The sequence below is a fragment of the Triturus cristatus genome, chromosome 1_2 (genome assembly GCF_964204655.1).
Source record: "Triturus cristatus chromosome 1_2, aTriCri1.1, whole genome shotgun sequence".
Classification (NCBI taxonomy): domain Eukaryota; kingdom Metazoa; phylum Chordata; class Amphibia; order Caudata; family Salamandridae; genus Triturus; species Triturus cristatus.
Genome location: NC_140580.1, coordinates 232,084,976 through 232,103,357, shown reverse-complemented (window position 1 = coordinate 232,103,357; position 18,382 = coordinate 232,084,976). Strand labels below are relative to the sequence as shown.

The 18,382-nt window shown below is 46.7% G+C and overlaps 1 protein-coding gene across 1 annotated transcript in view; it reads left to right on the top strand.

Moving 5' to 3' along the window:
- The window catches only part of PKD2L1 (polycystin 2 like 1, transient receptor potential cation channel), a 3,023,543-nt gene that overhangs the window by 2,183,663 nt on the left and 821,498 nt on the right, over positions 1–18,382 (top strand). The gene's annotated exons all lie outside the window — the stretch shown is intronic.

Here is an 18,382-nt window from a genome sequence, read left to right as displayed (position 1 = left end):
CAGTTTATGGTTTGCGAGAAGGTATGTGCAGAATTCTGTTTCTGATAGAGACTTCTAACTGCAGACTACACATCTTTCAAATATTCCCCAGATGTCAGAATGGATCAAGAAACTTTTGAGCAGAACCTCTACACGCCGGTAGTTGGTTGGCTCATTGCGGCTCTGCACTAACGTCATTGCTCTCCCAAAATGAAGTGCATGGCCTGTATAGGTACCACATCTGTGTGCAGATGTCAATTCCTTTTATTATATGGCATCTGACGGAGGAACTACCATTCTGTCTCTTTGAATCTGTTTCTTTACCTGAATTTTACAGTGTGCAAGGGAAATGTCACCTCCCAAGATGACTGGATTCAAATCATGTAAGGACTGTCGCAAACAAATGTCTGTGACAGATCCCTATTAGGTTTGCCTGTGGTGCCTCGGGTCGACTGACAACTCTAAGGCTTGCAGTGATTGTGTGTCGATGAATCCAAAAGCCATACGAGACCGCAAGGCAAAGTTATATGTTGTCAAGTATTGGAAGACAGCACAATGTGACCAAGGGTCGGTCTCAGTCCTGTTCCTGATCTAGAAGTCACAGGAACTGATCCTGAATTCACTCATCATCACACTCCAAATCTTTGGATGAGTCATAGATTTTTTTTTTTAAATCCAAGCAGGATTTGGACGCTTCCCGCCACTCTCATACATCTGAGAAGGTGCAAGAACATCTCCATGCCTCCCAATATCGCTCCCGAAGTTGGTCAAAGTAAAAACCCATCCCACAACTTTTCCCGGCAGAAACCAAGTTTCCGGGGCTGCCTACATCATTGAGACATATCCAAGAGTTCTGCAAAGCAATGCCCTGAAATTTCAGCTCCCTTCTGACCCCCTCTGGCATGCCTATAGACTCCATGGAGCTGAGAGGTCTTCCACTTGATTACCATCAGTAGGTTAGGCCTTGCCACTAGTTGAACCCTCTGATGGGCCTTTTCCAGTGCCCGTATTGATTCTGCCCCCTTCTACAAAACCACGCTGGTTATTGGAAAGGTGACACCGACTCCATCAATTCTGGAGGGCAAGGAGCCCATTGTGATTTCTGACTCCAAGTTAGCTCTACTACAACCTTGACTCAGGATGCGCTCGGTTTTTGCTGAACCACAGTCTCCTGCCTCGGATCTGCTTCATGTCCCTACAACACAAGGCAGGTCCCACATGTTAAGTTCCTTGTTTACTATGATGCAGGTGATGAAATTGGCTGATTCTACTATGAGGACAATTGGTGCGATGACCTCCAGGAAGCTAGTGGCCTAGACACTGCTTATGATTCCGGCCTCATCTCACTCCCTGGTTCTACCACTGAGAAAAGTGCCTCATTTGCCATTATCATGTTGGGGTTAGCCAAAGTTCTTGATCTCCTGCGCCACACCACAGCGGTCAAATCTAATGTTCTCAAAGAAGTCTTCCAGCCCAGCAGACCAATACTGAGTCCCTACTTCCTTTCAATGAGGCAGTGACTGACATTTTCTTCAGGGTCTGGGCCAAACTTTGTTCTGGCCCCCCAGTAAATTACCAAATTGTGAGAGGCCACCAACCTGCCTCAGGTGACCCTGCATTTTTGTCTCAGCACTTCTCTCCTGGGAGCTTAGTGGTGCAAGCTTCCACTAGTTAGACAAACCCTAATACCTTCCTGATTACTCCTCTGCAGCAGGAGTCCAAAAGAGTGGAAACCTGCCGAAAAGGGGTATTTTCATCATCCTCTACCAGTCTGCTGCTTCAGTCCGTTAATGCTAGTTGCCTCCTGGGTCAATATTCAATTGGACTCTGGGATTCAGTCACTCAAATGGTCCCAGGTATACCAGAAGAACTTTATCCTATACTGATCCTGGCCATTCAGGACGGGAGTGACATGGCCAAATTTATAATCCCCTGTGGGCTAGACATCACGGAATCCATCAGGCGAGCAATTGGCACTAACATTGTTATTCGTTGCAATGCCTGGCTGTGGTCAACAGGCTTCTCTGGCAATGTAGATATTGTCCCTTAGGGACATGCCCTTTGACTGGATCTTTCTTTTTGGGGCGAACCTCGCAAACACAAGGAGATGATGGACTGAGTGCTGAAACTTTAGAGACACTCACCCCCAGTCACAGATCTGGGTTGAATCCATCACCGTTCTTAAGCCCACTTCGTCACCCCGGTTCAGACACAGCCATATGCAAATCAGTCTTGACCCTGTTCCCCATTGAATTAGTCCAGCCCAAACTGCCAAGCCAGGTCTTTCCTGGACCAGAAACAAGCACCCTGGGACTGGTTTTGGGGTAACACCCCTCATCAGCCAAGTTAGATTCAAGACAGTGACAAAGTGAGCAAGGGACCCACATCTGGGCATACACTGCCAACCTAGGGCGAACCAAGCAAATACAAGGAGCTGGTGATCGGAACTTTTCAGACACTCACTCCCAGTCACAGATCTGGGTTGAATCCATCATCGTTCTTTAGCTCACTTCGCCACTCCAGTTCAGACCCAGCCATATGCAAATCAGTCTTGACCCTGTTCCCCATGGGAACAGTTCAGCCTGAACTGCCAAGCCAGGTCTTCCCTGTACCGGAAACAAGCACCCTGAGACCAGGTTCGGGGTAACACCTCTCATCAGCCAGGCTAGCTTGAATCCAGTGACAAAGTGAGCAAGGGACGTACGTCTGAGCATACCCTGCCACCTTAGGACGAACCAAGGAAACACAAGGAGATGATGGACGCAGCGCTGAGACTTTTGAAACACTCACCACCAGTCACAGATCTGGGTTGAATCCACCATCGTTCTTTATCTCACTGCGCCTTGCCAGTTCAAACCAAGCCATATGCAAATCAGTCTTGACCCTGTTCCTCATTGGAAAAACCCAGCCCAAACTGCCAAGTCCCCTTTCTTTTTGGGAACAAGGTGTGGCTCTTGTTCAAATTCCTTAGTAAAAATACAAGACAAGAGGCATTTCGCAAAACAGGAACATTTTCCTAAATTTAACAGTTCGGCCGGGAGGACAGTTGCAGGCACAAGGTTAAAGAACTGTTTAATTTACATTGGGTTTGCGTTCATCTTGTATACAAATTTATAACAAGCAATAAAACTTGCCAGCGTACCATATTTGGTGATGAATGTTGGTTGCTGCCTCAGAGTCATAAATTAATGGTCAGATGGTTTCTACAGAAGGGCCTCAACATTGCGTGGACACAGTGTGAACAGTGATGTATGTGTCCAGATGTCCGGCATAGGGAGCACATGATCACTCCGTGTGCTAGGTCCTGATTGGTTATATGTTCCTAACTGATGTGGCATTGGACTTTATTGTGTTTTCAGAAGTGCGCATACCCGCTCCAGCCCTCTGTGCTTTATTTGGGTACAATCTCTTCTTAGCATTGTAATGTCGCTGCACCTATCTATGGGATTGATCAAGAATTTCCTGCCCACGTGTTTGCCTGCCAGCTATGCACCCTCTCAAATGTGACCCATCAGTCAGTAATCCCAGGCCTAGGTCGCACTGCCTGCCTGACTACATACTTGTGTCTCGAGGTAGATGTGGAGTTTGGGATGGGTGATTCTATTAATAAGGACCATAGTTCATTGTTATTGATCAAGGTATCAATATCCATAATAACATTGGCAAACTCCACTTTTGAGTGCTTCAAAGAGATCAGGGCCAGAATGCGCTCCTCGGGCCTGTCTGCTAAGCCATGCCAACAGCATCAATCTTTTTGTGGCTTTAGCAGAGGTACTATGTACAGATAGCTGCTTAAGCTCAGCAAGGTACCCAGCATTTTCATGGATGAGGCGGTGTCAACCACCAGCCTGTGGTAAGGTACACCTTCTGTCAGCCCAGTTCTCGTCTTCCTCCCCCTCCCCCACAGCCCCACCTGCCAAGTCACTTTAGCGTGCCCATTGTGGAGCATTTCCATCTGGTTGGTGGCAGGATCAAATTGTTCTTAATGGGTTGTCAGCCTATACCAGCAGACAGGTAGGTCCTGCAAATTTTACAGAAGGAATAAGCCCTACCCTTCTTTTACGCTCCACCGCCTCTTCCACCATTTTGGCCAAAGGGGCTATTGAGATGATGCTGGCATCCAAAGTAGTTTGTGGTTCTTACTCCTGCTACTTCCTGGTGCCAAAGAAGGAGAGATGCCTTTGTCCTATTTTTTCTCAACACCTTCCTCAGCAAGTACACATTCAAGATGCTCACCCAGACCAAGGTCTTGTCTGCCCTTTACACTGAAGACTGCATAGTGGTATAAGATCTGCAGATCACCTATCTCCATATACTCATCCTTTAGGCCCAAAGGTGCTACCTGCGGTTCGAGGTGGCACAGGAATATTTTCAGTATGCTGTGCTACCTTTTGGTCTCACCATTGCACCTCAGGTGTTCACAATAGTAATGGCAGAAGTAGCAGTACACCATCTAAGGTCAGGCGTCCTTGTCTTTCCCTACGTTGATGACTAGCTGGTGAAGGCAGACTAGCCCTGCCTTCACCAGCTAGTCAACCACCTCTAAACTATGTCGAACCTCCTGTCATCCTGGGGCTCACTATCAACATGTCAAAGTCAAACCTGACTCCTTCTCAGATGCCCCCTCCATCGGAGCCATTCTGGACATAATTTGCTATTGCGCCTTTTCCATAGATAGGAGAGTCCAGGACATTGAAGCTATGATCCTGATCATTCAGCCCATGTCCTGCATTTTAGTGAGGTTGACTATAAGGCTGCTGGGACAGATGGCTTCTTTTCCAGCATGCCAGGTGGCATATGTGGGCTCTGCAGTGGGATTTGAAGTCTCAGTGGGTCCAACATCTCAGATTGCATACAGATTTTGGAGGAGACTGCAAAAGATCTGCAGTGGCGGTTCCTGGACCACGATTGGGTTAGCAGGAGACCCCTCTTCCTACCCAACCCAGAGCCAACAGTGGTACCGGTACCCTGTGCATCACTTCTGGGCTGGGATGGCCACCTGGGAGAGGTGGCGATCAGAAGTCTCTGGTCTCTGACATAGATCTGGCTACCTATCAACCACCTGCAGCTGAGCTGAGGTCCATCTGCTTGGCATTAAAAGCCTTCCTTCCATCCATCAAGGGGAGGCTGGCTCATGTGCTTAAGGACAACACCACTGCTATATGGTATTGTAACATGCAGGGCAGAGTGGAGTCCTGGGCTCTGTGCCAGGAGGCGCTACGTCTCTGGAAATGGCTGGACCATCAAGGGATTTTCCTGGTGGTTAACCACCTGGCAAGATCTTTGAATGCCAGTATAAGCGAGCACAGCCATCAACACCTAGCTGATCACAAATGGCAGTTTCACACACAGGTGGCGAAAGGTCTCATCCACACATGGGGAGAACCTTGGCTCGACTATTCACCACTGCAGAGTACACACAATGTCAGCAGTTCTGCACTTTCCTTGGCATCTCTTCATAGGTTCTGCCTAGGGTGGAACTCTTTCCCGCCAATACATTTTCTGCCCCCAAGTTCTGAAATAAATCAGGACTGATTGGGCCCCAGTCATTCTGATGGTCCTTGGTTTGGCCATGGAGAATTTTGTATCCATAGCTCCCGGGCTTGAGCATCTGTCCTCCGATTAGGCTACCCCTCCGGGAGCATCTGCTGTCCAGCAGTGGGGCAGGGTTCTGCACCAGGACCTTTGAAATCTCCACCTTCATACTTGGAGATTGAGCTGTGACAGCTGAACACCATTGACCATCCTCCAGAGGTGGGTGATGTTGTCTTGACAGCCAGGTGTCCCTTGACAAATTCTGTATACATTTTTTGTTGAGACACATTTATGGACTGGTGTGATACACACCAGATTGATCCCCTTCAGACTAACTTATCTGACATTTTTTGTTTCTTTTCTCCCTCACCCAGCAAGGCTTTGCTCTGAGCAGAGCTAAAGGGTGCCTTGGGCTCTTTTGGCCTTTTTACGGTTGTGGGACCAGGCCTTGTTATTTAAATCACTGCTTGTGATGCATATTTTGAAAGGCCTGCAATACCAGTTTCCTTCCCCTCTTTGTCGTGCCACAGTGGACCGTAACTTTATCCTGACATATTTGATTTGTGCGCCTTTTGAGCCACTTCACATCAGTCCTTTGCAGCTTACCACCCTCAAAATGGTGTTTGTCTTCACCATCACATCAGCAAGTTAGTGACCTTTATGCTGTTTGTGTTAACCCACTATACACCACTTTTTCCCCAGACTAACTGGTTCTGCAGACATGAGCATCCTTCTTGATGAAAGTTGTGATGCCATTTCACGTCAGTCAAACCATTGCACCCTCTAAGGATGAGGAAAAACTCCATCGCTTGGACCCCAAAAGCGCTCTTAGCTTTTACATTATTCATACAAAAGAACACAGGCTGGATGATCAGCTCTTTATTCGTTGGAACAAACAAAGGGAAGGCTGTGCTGAAATGGACCATCTCCTGTTGGATCATGCTCTCCATTAATATCGGATACGCACTGGCCAAAAAGCAGGCTCCAAGACTGCAAGCTCATTCCACTAAGGCCAAATCTGCTACCACTGCATTGGCACACGGAGTTCCGGTCTTGGACATCTGACAGGCACCTACGTGGGCATTACGTACACAAAGCATTACTTGCTGAACAGCCATATTCACCAAGAAGGGTATTTCCTCTGCTCACTCCTGCAGGACATTTTAGTTTGAGCCAATTCACAGCCCCACAGCTTAATAGGTAGTCTTCTGAAATCTATTCAAAAGGTGAAGTCTCTATCAGAAGTTACTTATCTTAGGTAACAAGACTCTATCTAACAGCAGATTTTTTACCGGTCCTCCTATCCTTCCTGTTGTGTGAACTTGACTTGTTCACTAATAAGATTCCATATTTAGAAATCTACACCATGGTCAAAGCTAATTTGTTGTTGGGACTCTGCAAGGGCGCACAGACAGCCTCAAACGCAACTGATGTTAATGTGTTGGAGCAGTGCCTATATGGGCCCGCAAGTCATTATGGAGGGTACGGCATCAGTGCAAAGCCACACAGTGCCACCTATCGGCAAGCAGAGGTGCTGCTCAAATGTTTCTGGGTCTTGTCTGATACATGGGGAATATTCAAAAGGTGAGGAATCTGCAGTTAGATAGAGCCTCTACCAGAAAGAGTGTTAGGAAAGGTAAGTAACTTATTTGACTTCAGTATGCTTGCAGTATGATTTGCCAAAGAAGACCCCACATGGAGAGTTGGTAACACCATCTCCACATGAGGAGATTGGAAGTTGGTAGCGAGGGGTGCAGGGAGAAAATGACATCAGTGCCCAGTCACCACCTTTTGCACATGTGCAAACCGATTTCTTAATCTCTGCATCACAATGCAAGGAGAGGGTGCATGACAGAGGATCTCTGTGCTGGTCCCATCCTGCACATGATCGACTGAGGCCACACAGGAGTTAGAGAAGCTTTTGAGAGCTGCAGGGAAATTCTCTGTAGCAGTAGATAAGTCTGTGTAGCAACTCACTCTTAAACCAGGCCAAAGAGAGCAACATTTGCGGGGGGCCCAGCAGCAGTCACTGAGTGGTAGGTGGCCCCTAGAGGTCAAAACATATTGCAGGAAAGACATGCTGAGCCCCAGAGGTGGTGGGCCAGAGCTACATGAAGCCAGGGAGGCAGCCCCGGGAGAAATGCTGAGGCACGAGATATCCCCCATGGACAGCAGGCTAGGGGCCCCAAAAGACAGATGGAAGCACGAAGACAGGTAGACCTTTGAGATCTGGCCCCAAATTGCAGTCCTTAGAATACAGAGAGGAGGCATTGGACAAGACAGGCAATAGAGCGGAGGTAGATAGATGGAGCTGAGGACTGAGAAGACCGTGAATGCACAAGTGACACAAGAACAGCAGCACCATAACAGGTGAGGCCAGGAAGGACAGGCAGGCACCTCAGCTAGGGAGTGCACCCTGGGCAGGTCATGGATTCTCAAATGTAAAGACAAATTAATCAGAGTGGTGATGGCAACAGATCAGGACGATGCAACTGGTATGGTACGGTGGCCCCAGCGGAAGTTAGAGTGGCACCTTCATCTCAAGAGGCGATGAGGAAGAATAGAGTGAGTAGTGTGGAGGAGAGAGAGTTTTGTTGGGTCAAAGAGGAATTAATTCAGGGTTAGGCATTCAGGTGATGGCAGAAGTGCACAAGTCAGGTGATACACCTAGGGAAGGGGACCACGGACCAGTTAGTGAGAAGAGGGCCACGAGTCGGCCATTGGTCTTCATGGTGAGTGATATGGAACTGGTGGAGTTGCTAAGGGAATCCTTGGCAGAAGACGAAAGTATGAAGGAGGATGGAGACTTACCAGTAACAAGAGTTGCAGGTGAGGGGAATACATAGAGAATGGCATCTCTGGTGGTGGTGGTGGTGATGCCAAGGGAGTAGGAGAGGAGAGAATGGATGACCAGGAGGGAATGGGAGAAGAAAATGGAGATGGACAATGAACTACAGCTCACGAAGATCGGGTGGATGACAGAGTAGAGACAACAGTTGTTGGGGTGAAGTCCCAAGAAGCGGGATGCAGGGGACAGAGAACAAGAGGCAAATATAGATGTGGTCACGGCGAACACAGTTAGATTGTAAGTATGCAGAGGAATGGTGGGCAACCTGGGAAAGCGTGAGGAGGATGAGTGTAGGGAAGGAGAGGACAAACATAGGAGGAGGTCTGGCACAACACAAGAGTGGGGTCAGAGTCAATTTGAGCAGTTCCAGTTGAAATGGTGGGAGTCATGGGACATATACCTTGCAAAGGACAGAGGGAGAACAAGGAGGAAAGGACAGATAGGATGAGACGACACAAGGGAAGGGGACATTGGAGGATAGCAAAAGGAACACTGCCTCATCAAAAGGGGCACCTATGCAGTCAGGAAATGCCAGGGTGAAGGACGATAATACAGAAGTGCAACAAAAGGTGACAGGAGGGGAGTCTGGGAAATGGTGGGGGACAAGCAAAAGACAATAATAAGTATTGTTGAATTTGCCATACATGAGCATAGTAGCCTTACTAGGTGGTCACTGTTTGGCTAGCAAGAAAGATAAGGCCTGGGCAAGCAATTATGTGAACATTTACAAGCTCTTCCATATGGAGTGTTGGAGCAAGAAAGGGTAGAGGGCAGTGGGAAGGGAACTGGCTAAGAAGTGTTTTCTTACCAATAGTGAAATATGGATGGCAGCTTTCACGATAATAACACGTTTTTTCTGCGAGAAATATCCAGAAAGCAGCATTGCTCTGTTTCAGTATATGGACATTATTAGGACAGCTCAAATCTGTTTAGGGGACTAGCAAGAATTAGATATGATGAGTTCAGAGCAAGAAGGAATTGGACCTGGAAAATCATAGGGTTAGATAGACCAAAAGCTGTGGCTACAGCACGTGATTCAGACAAGACTGAAACCAGCATTCTTCACAGTGAGCGGATTACTGTTAAGGCCTGTTTTCCCCAACAGGGGTGGGGCCTCAATATAAGATAGGGAAATCTTGTTGGATTGCTAAAGAAAGAAGCTGTCGCAAGTTTCTATGTAAGTTCAGACATGTTTCTACAAAATGTGGGGGAAGCATCCATTTTTGCACTGCTTCATTGGCTAGGGTTGTAACCACTAAGGGTGGGCGGAATTTGCGAAATTGACATTCGCAAATTATCGCGAAATTGCACAAAATCTCAGCGAACATACGAAACTTTCGCAAAGATGCAGAGATTGCTTTTCCCGCCCGTTCGCAATGTGTTTTTGCGTGCTCGCGGGGAAATATATCTCCAACTTGCCCATGCGGTCGCTAATGGGCGCGGCCATCTTGCTCGCGATGCTTATTTCCTGTTTGCGATCGCAATGACGTGTTCGCGATCGCAAACTCTCGCGGGATAGCGCGACCGGCTACCAACAATCCAACATCTTGTGGCGCGCGCGAACGGATAGGAAAACTCGTCGGCGAACGCAGGGACCCGGTAAGTCGCGATCGCGAGAATGCATTTTTAAAGCGCGAACAAGAAAAATACTTCCGTTTCGCGGCAGGTTGAGAAAGTTTTGACAAAAATGCAAAAATGTCAAAATATCGCAAATTCCGCGAACAGAACGGAATTTACCGCCCAGGCCTAGTAACCATAAAGCAAGAGGTAGCAGAGAAGCAAAGGGGAATATAGAACAAGCATTGGCATAGCCAATAGGTCTAGCTTTTGGGACCTTATAAGTATTTAGTTATGCAGCACAATATCTTTGGTGCAACAACATCAACTGTTGCATGGCTAAACACTGATAAGGTCCCAAAGGCGAGACCTATTGGCTATGCCAATGCTTGGATGCAAGGCGGAGGGGAGAATGGTGCAAGGCGGAGGGGAGAAGGGTGCAAGGCAGAGGGGAGAAGGGTGCAAGGCAGAGGGGAGAAGGGTGCAAGGCAGAGGGGAGAAGGGTGGAAGGCAGAGGGGAGAAGGGTGGAAGGCAGAGGGGAGAAGGGTGGAAGGCTGAGGGGAGAAGGGTGGAAGGCAGCGGGGAGAAGGGTGCAAGGCAGCGGGGAGAAGGGTGCAAGGCAGAGGGGGAAGGCTGCAAGGCAGAGGGGAGAATGGTGCAATGTAGAAAAGGGTGCAAGGCGGAGGTGGAGAAGGGTGCAAGGTAGAGAAGGGTGCAAGGGGGAGGGGGAGAAGGGTGCAAGGGGGAGGGGGAGAAGGGTGCAAGGCAGCAGGGAGAAGGGTGCAAGGCAGCGGGGAGAAGGGTGCAAGGCAAAGGGGAGAAGGGTGCAAGGCAGAGGGGAGAAGGGTGCAAGTCAGAGGGGAGAATGGTGCAAGGTAGAAAAGGGTGCAAGGCGGAGGTGGAGAAGGGTACAAGGCAAAGGGGGAGAAGGGTGCAAGGGGGAGGGGGAGAAGGGTGCAAGGCAAAGGGGAGAAGGATGCAAGGCGGAGGGGAGAAGGGTGCAAGGTAGAGAAGTGTGCAAGTCGGAGGGGGAGAAGGGTACAAGGGGGAGGGGGAGAAGGGTGCAAGGCAGAGAAGGGTGAAAGGCAAAGGGGGAGATGGGTTCAAGGTGGAGAAGGGTGGAAGGGGAGAAGGGTGCAAGGCGGAGGAGGAGAAGGGTGCAAGGTTGAGAAGTGTGCAGGGCGGAGGGGGAGAAGGGTGCAAGGAGGAGGGGGAGAAGGGTGCAAGGCAGAGGGGGAGAAGGGTGCAAGGTGGAGAAGGGTGCAAGGTGGAAGGGGAGAAGGGTGCAAGGCAGATGTGTAGAAGGGTGCAAGGCGGAGGGGGAGAAGGGTGCAAGGCGGAGGGGGAGAAGGGTGCAAGGCGGAGGGGGAGAAGAGTGCAAGGTGGAAGGGGAGAAGGGTGCAAGGTGAAAGGGGAGAAGGGTGCAAGGCAGAGCATGAGGAGCCAAGACCCGCATGCAGAAACTTCAGGAAGCACCGGCTGCTTAGGAGGAGAAATCGTTGCGCGTTCGCGCTCCTTTTCAGTCTGACAATACAAATCACGAACGACTCATGTGTGTGGCATGCATCATCTTTTTCACCCTCAGGTCGAACCGTCGCATACGATTAATTATTTGAGAGGCGGACAGTTTGAGGTGACAGGATTCCTACGGCTCCTACCTGTTTCATTCAACAATCAAGGCGCCCGTGGCGCTGTTAGTGACACACTTAGGAACAACCTTGGGTTTTGACTTAGGTGGCAGCAAGGCCAAGTCAATTTATAATTAACATAACAAGCGTACTGCCAATGCTGCACTGGATTTAAAGAAGATGCTTTTGACCGCGGACTGAACAAAACAGTTCCACTATAAACCACTTTTTCCGTTTGATTTTAATCAATAATTGAATTCAGTGCTACATTAACTCATTATTTAGCACGGTTTCATTTCGACAAATAGAACAAATTCGACAAAATAGTAGAAAAAATACATCGTTAATATTTACATTACATAGACATATGCACACGACACTATCACTGACATACAAAAATCAATCAAACCACACATACACACTACTCAATCATACTGTGAGACACTTCAAACAAATATTCAATGACAATTTGGAATGACAATTTTGAAAAGGAGGCTATCAAAAAATGGTTTGCAACAAAATAGTAGTAGTTGAAAGTCATTGAATTAGATTGTTAAATGTACGATTAGCCCAAAACGAAGAGGTCTACGCGTTTTGAATCCCTCAAGTTGTGGGGATTCTCATCAGGACCAAACGCTCTCTAAAAGGAGAACAAAAAAGCTAAATTAGACCAAATGACCCTAGAACACTAGGACTTCCTTATCACACACCTTATGCTTAAATCTTACCTGTCAACCAATGACAACCAAAGAGAGACTTGAAAATATTGAGAATCGACCTTTCAAAAAAACCTTTGTAGAGACAGAAAAAGAGAAGAGAAAGTGGGTCAATTTAAATGTCGCCTAAAGCGAAGAGTCATGAAGTGGCGGTATTAGTGACCCATGAGGTGCGTCTTACTTGTCAGCCTAACGTAGTGTAATCGTCATGTATCTCTCTGCCGGCGGGAGGGGTTAAGTACGTCCGGACAAAGTCTCGGCTATTTCAGATGATGATGTGTTCTAACTTCGGAAGGAGCTCAGTTGTGGTCTAGAAGGAATAAACCACAAAGGAATGGAGTGATTACGTTAAAATAACATATGAGCAGTTCACGAGATGGCTGCGGTGCTGGGCGATCAAGGATATCTTACCTTCCGGTATGATTGGTAAAGTTTTACGGGGAACCCTCAGTCCATGCGTGTTGCGCCATTGCAGGTATTGTTCGATGTACAACAGAAGGAAATCTCCATTTACACTTCCTGTCTTGGACCACGGGCGGAGTCTGGGAATTGTAGTTTCATTAGGCGTGGAGGCTGATTGGAGTGATTGAGGCAACGGCTTCAGAGAAGCAATTACCGCGATGTTAAGGTGAAGGCTCATGGGAATTGGAGTTCAACACAGAATTGGACCCAACTTTATTGACAAAAACCAAATTGGCAAATTCTAAGGTTCATGAAACGGTGAAGTTAATGTTTGATGTAGAATACGATGGAAGCAAGAATTTAACGCGTGTGTAATTCGATAGAACTTTTGATCGAGCATCATTATTAATGATGTATGGCCCAATGGAGGCGACAGTACATAGAGATGCCATTTATGAACCTGGACAAGATCTCAGCAAAGTATGTGATATATAAAGACGATGTCAGTATGCAGGGAATCTCTAGCAGAAGAGAATTCACAAGTTAAAAATCTCAGAAATTTCATTCAACCCGTCGACTGATGTGTTGAATTTAATTATCAACATCGCTTCTCTTTTTAATAGTTTGGCATCCAGGTCTCCTCCTCTGCTGTCTTGTGTAACTTTCGAAATGACAGTCCATTTTACATCTGTTTCTGCATGCTTGTTGAGATGCCAATGGTTGACCAAAGGAGCGTTTTGCACATTTTTGCGTATTCTTGATTTGTGCTGTTGGATTCTGAACCTTATTTCCTGATTTGTTTTTCCAATATAAAGTTTGTCGCATGGACATAGTATCCCATACACTACAAATTCCGTTTTGAAGTTTGAAAAGGAATCATGTTTCCAATGAATGTCCTGATGGATAAAATGGTTGCCTTCCAGAGTGGACTCACAACACACACATGTTCCACATTTATGGTGGCCTTGAATAGGAGGAAGATTTAGAAAGCTTCTCATATTCGGAATCTTTGTTTTGGGAAGAGCAGCTCTGATCAACATCAGATGTACACGTAGCGAGCACAATTGCCTCACCCCACAGGTAACTGCCAATATTAGAAAGCTTAACCTGTATACATTAGAGCCGGCAAATATTATAAACAAGAGAACAGACTCTTCAACACTGCAAGAAAATACGAATAAATCTTCTCTTTTGGGATGGTGTATGGGTTCGTGCTGAAAATCAAATGTAAACAAGTTAAACACAAGCGCGTGCCTCGTGCGCCTCGTGCTTAAAGTTAAACAAGAAGTGCGAGCAAAAAGTGGACGCGAGTGGTGCGCGCGCGAGTAAAAAGTGAACGCGAGTGGTGCGCGCGCGCGATGGGATAAGTGAAAGTAGGCTGGCGATGTGCACGCACCATGACATGAGAGGAAAGCCATATGGTGCCTCTGCTCGTCATTGTGCGCGTAACCGCAAGCTGGTGGCCGGCAAAAGCCTTTGGAAGCACTTTGAAATGCCACTTACTAAATGTCTCGCCGAGTAGCGCATGCGCTGGCTCAGGCGAGACCTAAAAAGGCCAGTGCTCTGGTTGGGGGACGGGGCGTTGAGAAGTGAGGGAGGGTTTTGCAATAGGTTTTCAAATATAATACAGCAAACCACATGAAATCCACTGGGCTGACAACTTGATTTCTGTTAGAGTACTGGAACAGATTATGCAAGAGAAACTGCAGAAGGAGTTAAATTCAAGCAGGATGGAGGGCCCTAGATAACAAAAGGTATCAACACTCGTGAATAAACAAGACGTAGTCAGAACCTGTAGTTGTGGATTCAATTTCTGGTCAAATACAATGCAGTGATGAAGTGGATGGATGCAGACCTATAAACATTGGCAGTGGAAATCTTCTCTGATGCATCTGGTTCATGGAGCTTCAGCCTCTACTGGAAGTGATGTTGCTGAGAAATCACTGGCAATGTTCACAAGAATACTATATAGACAAGTTTAGAGGAGTTCCTCAGGAGCAGAGCAAGAAATAGGAAGCATGAATGGGTGCGGCTGCAGGGTGGCAGAGAGGATGTGACACCAAGTTGGTGAGTGTGTGGGTCGCCTCGAGTATTTTTGTATTTTATTTAAAAAGTATTTTAGAAACTAAAGTGAGGAGACCAGAGTAGAAGACAGACTGAGACTCTCTTTTATGAGAACTGACGCATCGCTGCGGTACAACAGTTTTAAACGCCATGGATGTGCAGTATTCATGGTACAGTGCACCATGGTGCAAGGACCCACGGCACGTAAAATAAAAAACGCATCCGTGGGACGGCTGCCATAGAGAAAAGTGACGCGTGTGCAGCCAAAGAGATGCTAGGCTGCTTTGTGGCTCGTAAATTTTAAAATCAATTTTTATTTTGAAGAATAAGGAACAATTAATTGACCCTACTCTGAAGCCAAAAAAGAAGTGACCGCTCCAATCTTGACAAGTTCAAAGATAAATATAAGGGGGATTTGTCTCTATGTAAAAGACTACAATAATGCAACACCGAGGGTTTAGATAACTCGTTTTTCAGTCTAATGTTTGCTTTATAGCCTTTAAATAATATATGCACCTCCTTCTTGGCATCTTGGGGATACGACTGGGATCAGTAAATCAAGAGGATATATACCGAGGGATCTAAAAGTGTCCTGTGTGTAACTCAGCCATGGTATGGAATAGGCCTTATCCAACGTCAGGCAATCAGATAAAATGTCTTTACAAAACTTAGCTGCTGGTTTTAACCAAATACTGACCCATAAGAAAAGTGGCTCCAGCTTAATCTTGCCTTCTATAAATCCCTGGTTCAACTCGAAGTGGGTAATGAGACTAGAGGTGGACGGCTTTAAGCTCAGCAACCGTCATAAAAGTGTTTTTCCTCAACCTGTAAAGAGCAACATTTAGTAAAACCCCAAACACCTGCATGAAAGGTGGCTGCGCTAATGCATTGCAAAGTATATACCTTCAGTGGGGTGAACCAAGTACCCCGAATATCTGGTCTGATAAGATTGCAAACTGTTTAGTGCTTTCCAGGGGAAGATGGGGATTCCAGGATCCTGATGAACTAAAGGTGAACCCTAGATAACAAAAGGTATCAACACTCGTGAAAACATGCCCATTGATACTAATTTTGCCCGGACCACAAGACATGATGTGTGACTTAGTATAATTCGTTCTTAAGGGCAGGTTGTGCATAAAAGAGGCAAATCAATCCACCTGATGTCTCAGTGCGTTTGGAGTAAGGGCTAGCAACATCGCGTTGCCAGCATACAGTAAGGCAGGAATTGGGGAGCCTGCAATTCTATTCTAATTATATTCAGATGGGAGTAGGATAAATGAGCTGTTAGACCATTAAAATATAAAATAAACAATAAGGGTGCCTTTATACACCTGTGTCTCACTCCACTCTTTAATGGAAAATCAGAAGAGAGCTCCCCGGGAGAGTTTAAACAGACTCGAGCTGAGAGGTCTGAGTGTAGACAATACAGAAAGTTTTCTAAAGGGGGGGTCCACGCCTTGATTCAGCACATTAACCAAAGTTTGGTTCTGTTCACTGAATCAAAGGCAGTGGATAAGTCCATAAATGCTAAGTAAATAGGGGAGCGCCAGGCCTTAGTGTATTTAGAAATAGTCAGCACCAGGTGAAGACATTGTCTGTTTGTTCCCAATTTCGGCCGAAAACCAAATTGAAAGGGGGAGAGTATCAGCTGCCCATTTAACCAAGCGTCATAGAGGACTCTTCCAATGATTTTAATAGTACTGTAGATAAGAGAATTAGGCCGATAGCATTTAGGCGACATGCGGTCCCCTTTTTTAAATATAGGTACAATTGTTGCAGTATTCAATGAGGGGGGAATAGTAACTGATAGACAGGTATTAAATGTATTAGTAATGAGGGGACCCCATATTTTGGGCATGGATTTCAACCTTCTCCAGTCGTGGCAAGGGATGACAGTGTCACTGGGTCTCCAGAGGAACCGCCTACCAAATGACATGCCCCATCTGCCTGCCCAGCGCCCACTCTGAACTCCAAGGACCCCCCAGGTTGACTTTCGACGGCAAGCGGTAGAAGTCCAGTAGCAGCTGGTATATTAGTTTCAGGTGGGAATGAAGACCATCGCAAGCACCGTAGGGGTAGTCCGTAGGTGCCTCAGTCACAATAAGGACTCCTCTGAGGCAATCAAAGATGCCTACTCGTCGCTCCATAGAATGGAATACTCCCTGGCTGACATTACTGGTGTTATGAGGCAGGCAGAGGCAACAACAAGAGCCTTGCCAAAGTGACACCACTGAGGTAGCCACCTAGCTGGAGGCAATCCGCGCCTTTGTCCTATCTATAGAGCGCAAGCAGGACTCCTATTTTGCAACAATGGGTGACGTCCACAGCGACATTGTTGTCTTGTTGAAAAGTCAGCGCTGTGGTGCCTTCCTTGCTGGCACAGACAAATGGTGGCAGGGACAGGGGAGCCACGTTTTTGGTCCCTGATGTGTGCGTGCGCCTCAGATGCCTCCCACACAAACACCACCTCCACAGGGAACTGACAACATACATCAGAGGAGGAAAATGTGGATTTCACAAATTTCCGGCAGAAAAGTGCCCAGTAACATTTGTTATGCTAGTTTCTCATTCAACCGGTGTTTATCATCATGTCACGGACCCTTTTACCTGGTACTGTCCCCTCTAAGTATGACCACCTATTAATCTGACCCATTTGTCGACTGTTAATGAGGCCTACCTTCCCTAATGGCAATTTCGACCTCCTCCTCACTTGAATACTCCTCACCTCAGCATGCCCCGACATGTATCCCGGATGGAATCTGTCTGGGCATCCTTTGGACTAAGCATCTCAACTTAATTGCGCTTCAGTCTCTTATCACATGCTCTGGCCAAGCATCATTTACCTCCACTGTCATGGCATTATGTGTAAAGTCTCATTGAACTATTGAATGTCATGATGTGACAATAAACATCAGTAATTTGAATGGCATACAGTGAAAAAGCCCAGCTATTCACACAATTGCTACCTGCACAAATTGTGTCCTGCGAGACATGTGAGCCACTAACACATTTTCCTATATGCACAGATATCTAGCTAAGTTATTATGCACATATGTCAGCCTCAATGCTTACTTGAAGATATCCCATAACTACTATTATAATGCATGCACTGACAATGTTCGGATTTTAATGGCCAGACTCCTTCCGATTTAGCCTCATACCTGTGCCCCTCAAGGATGTAGAAGCTCAGTGCTCTACTTTGGATGTCATTAAACATGAACTGCAACAACAAAGTATTTGGAGTAGTGTGTCAAATGATAAATGGTGTAATAAGGCACACTGGGATACATGGGGACAATGTGTCCCTCTGCCCTTGAGAGCCCACACATGCATTGAGTGTGAATGTGACCAACACGATATCAATTGTACTATATACACAAATAAAAATTCAGAGCCAGAGTACAGACCCAAGAACCAAGCTACACATCCCCAGGCAAAGAGGAAACATGAGACTAATGTTTCTTAAACTTAGCAAGTATTTGCATAAATTCACATGCAGGAAGTGCCATGTTTAGCAAGTGCTCAATGACAAGGATGAATGATGTTTGTGGCAATGGTGGCCACTTTCATGGCTATTAACCAGCAAACAACAATGCCCTTCTAGTACAATGGTGCACAAGTGAGTGCATAAGTGGCAAGCATCAGTGTGTCT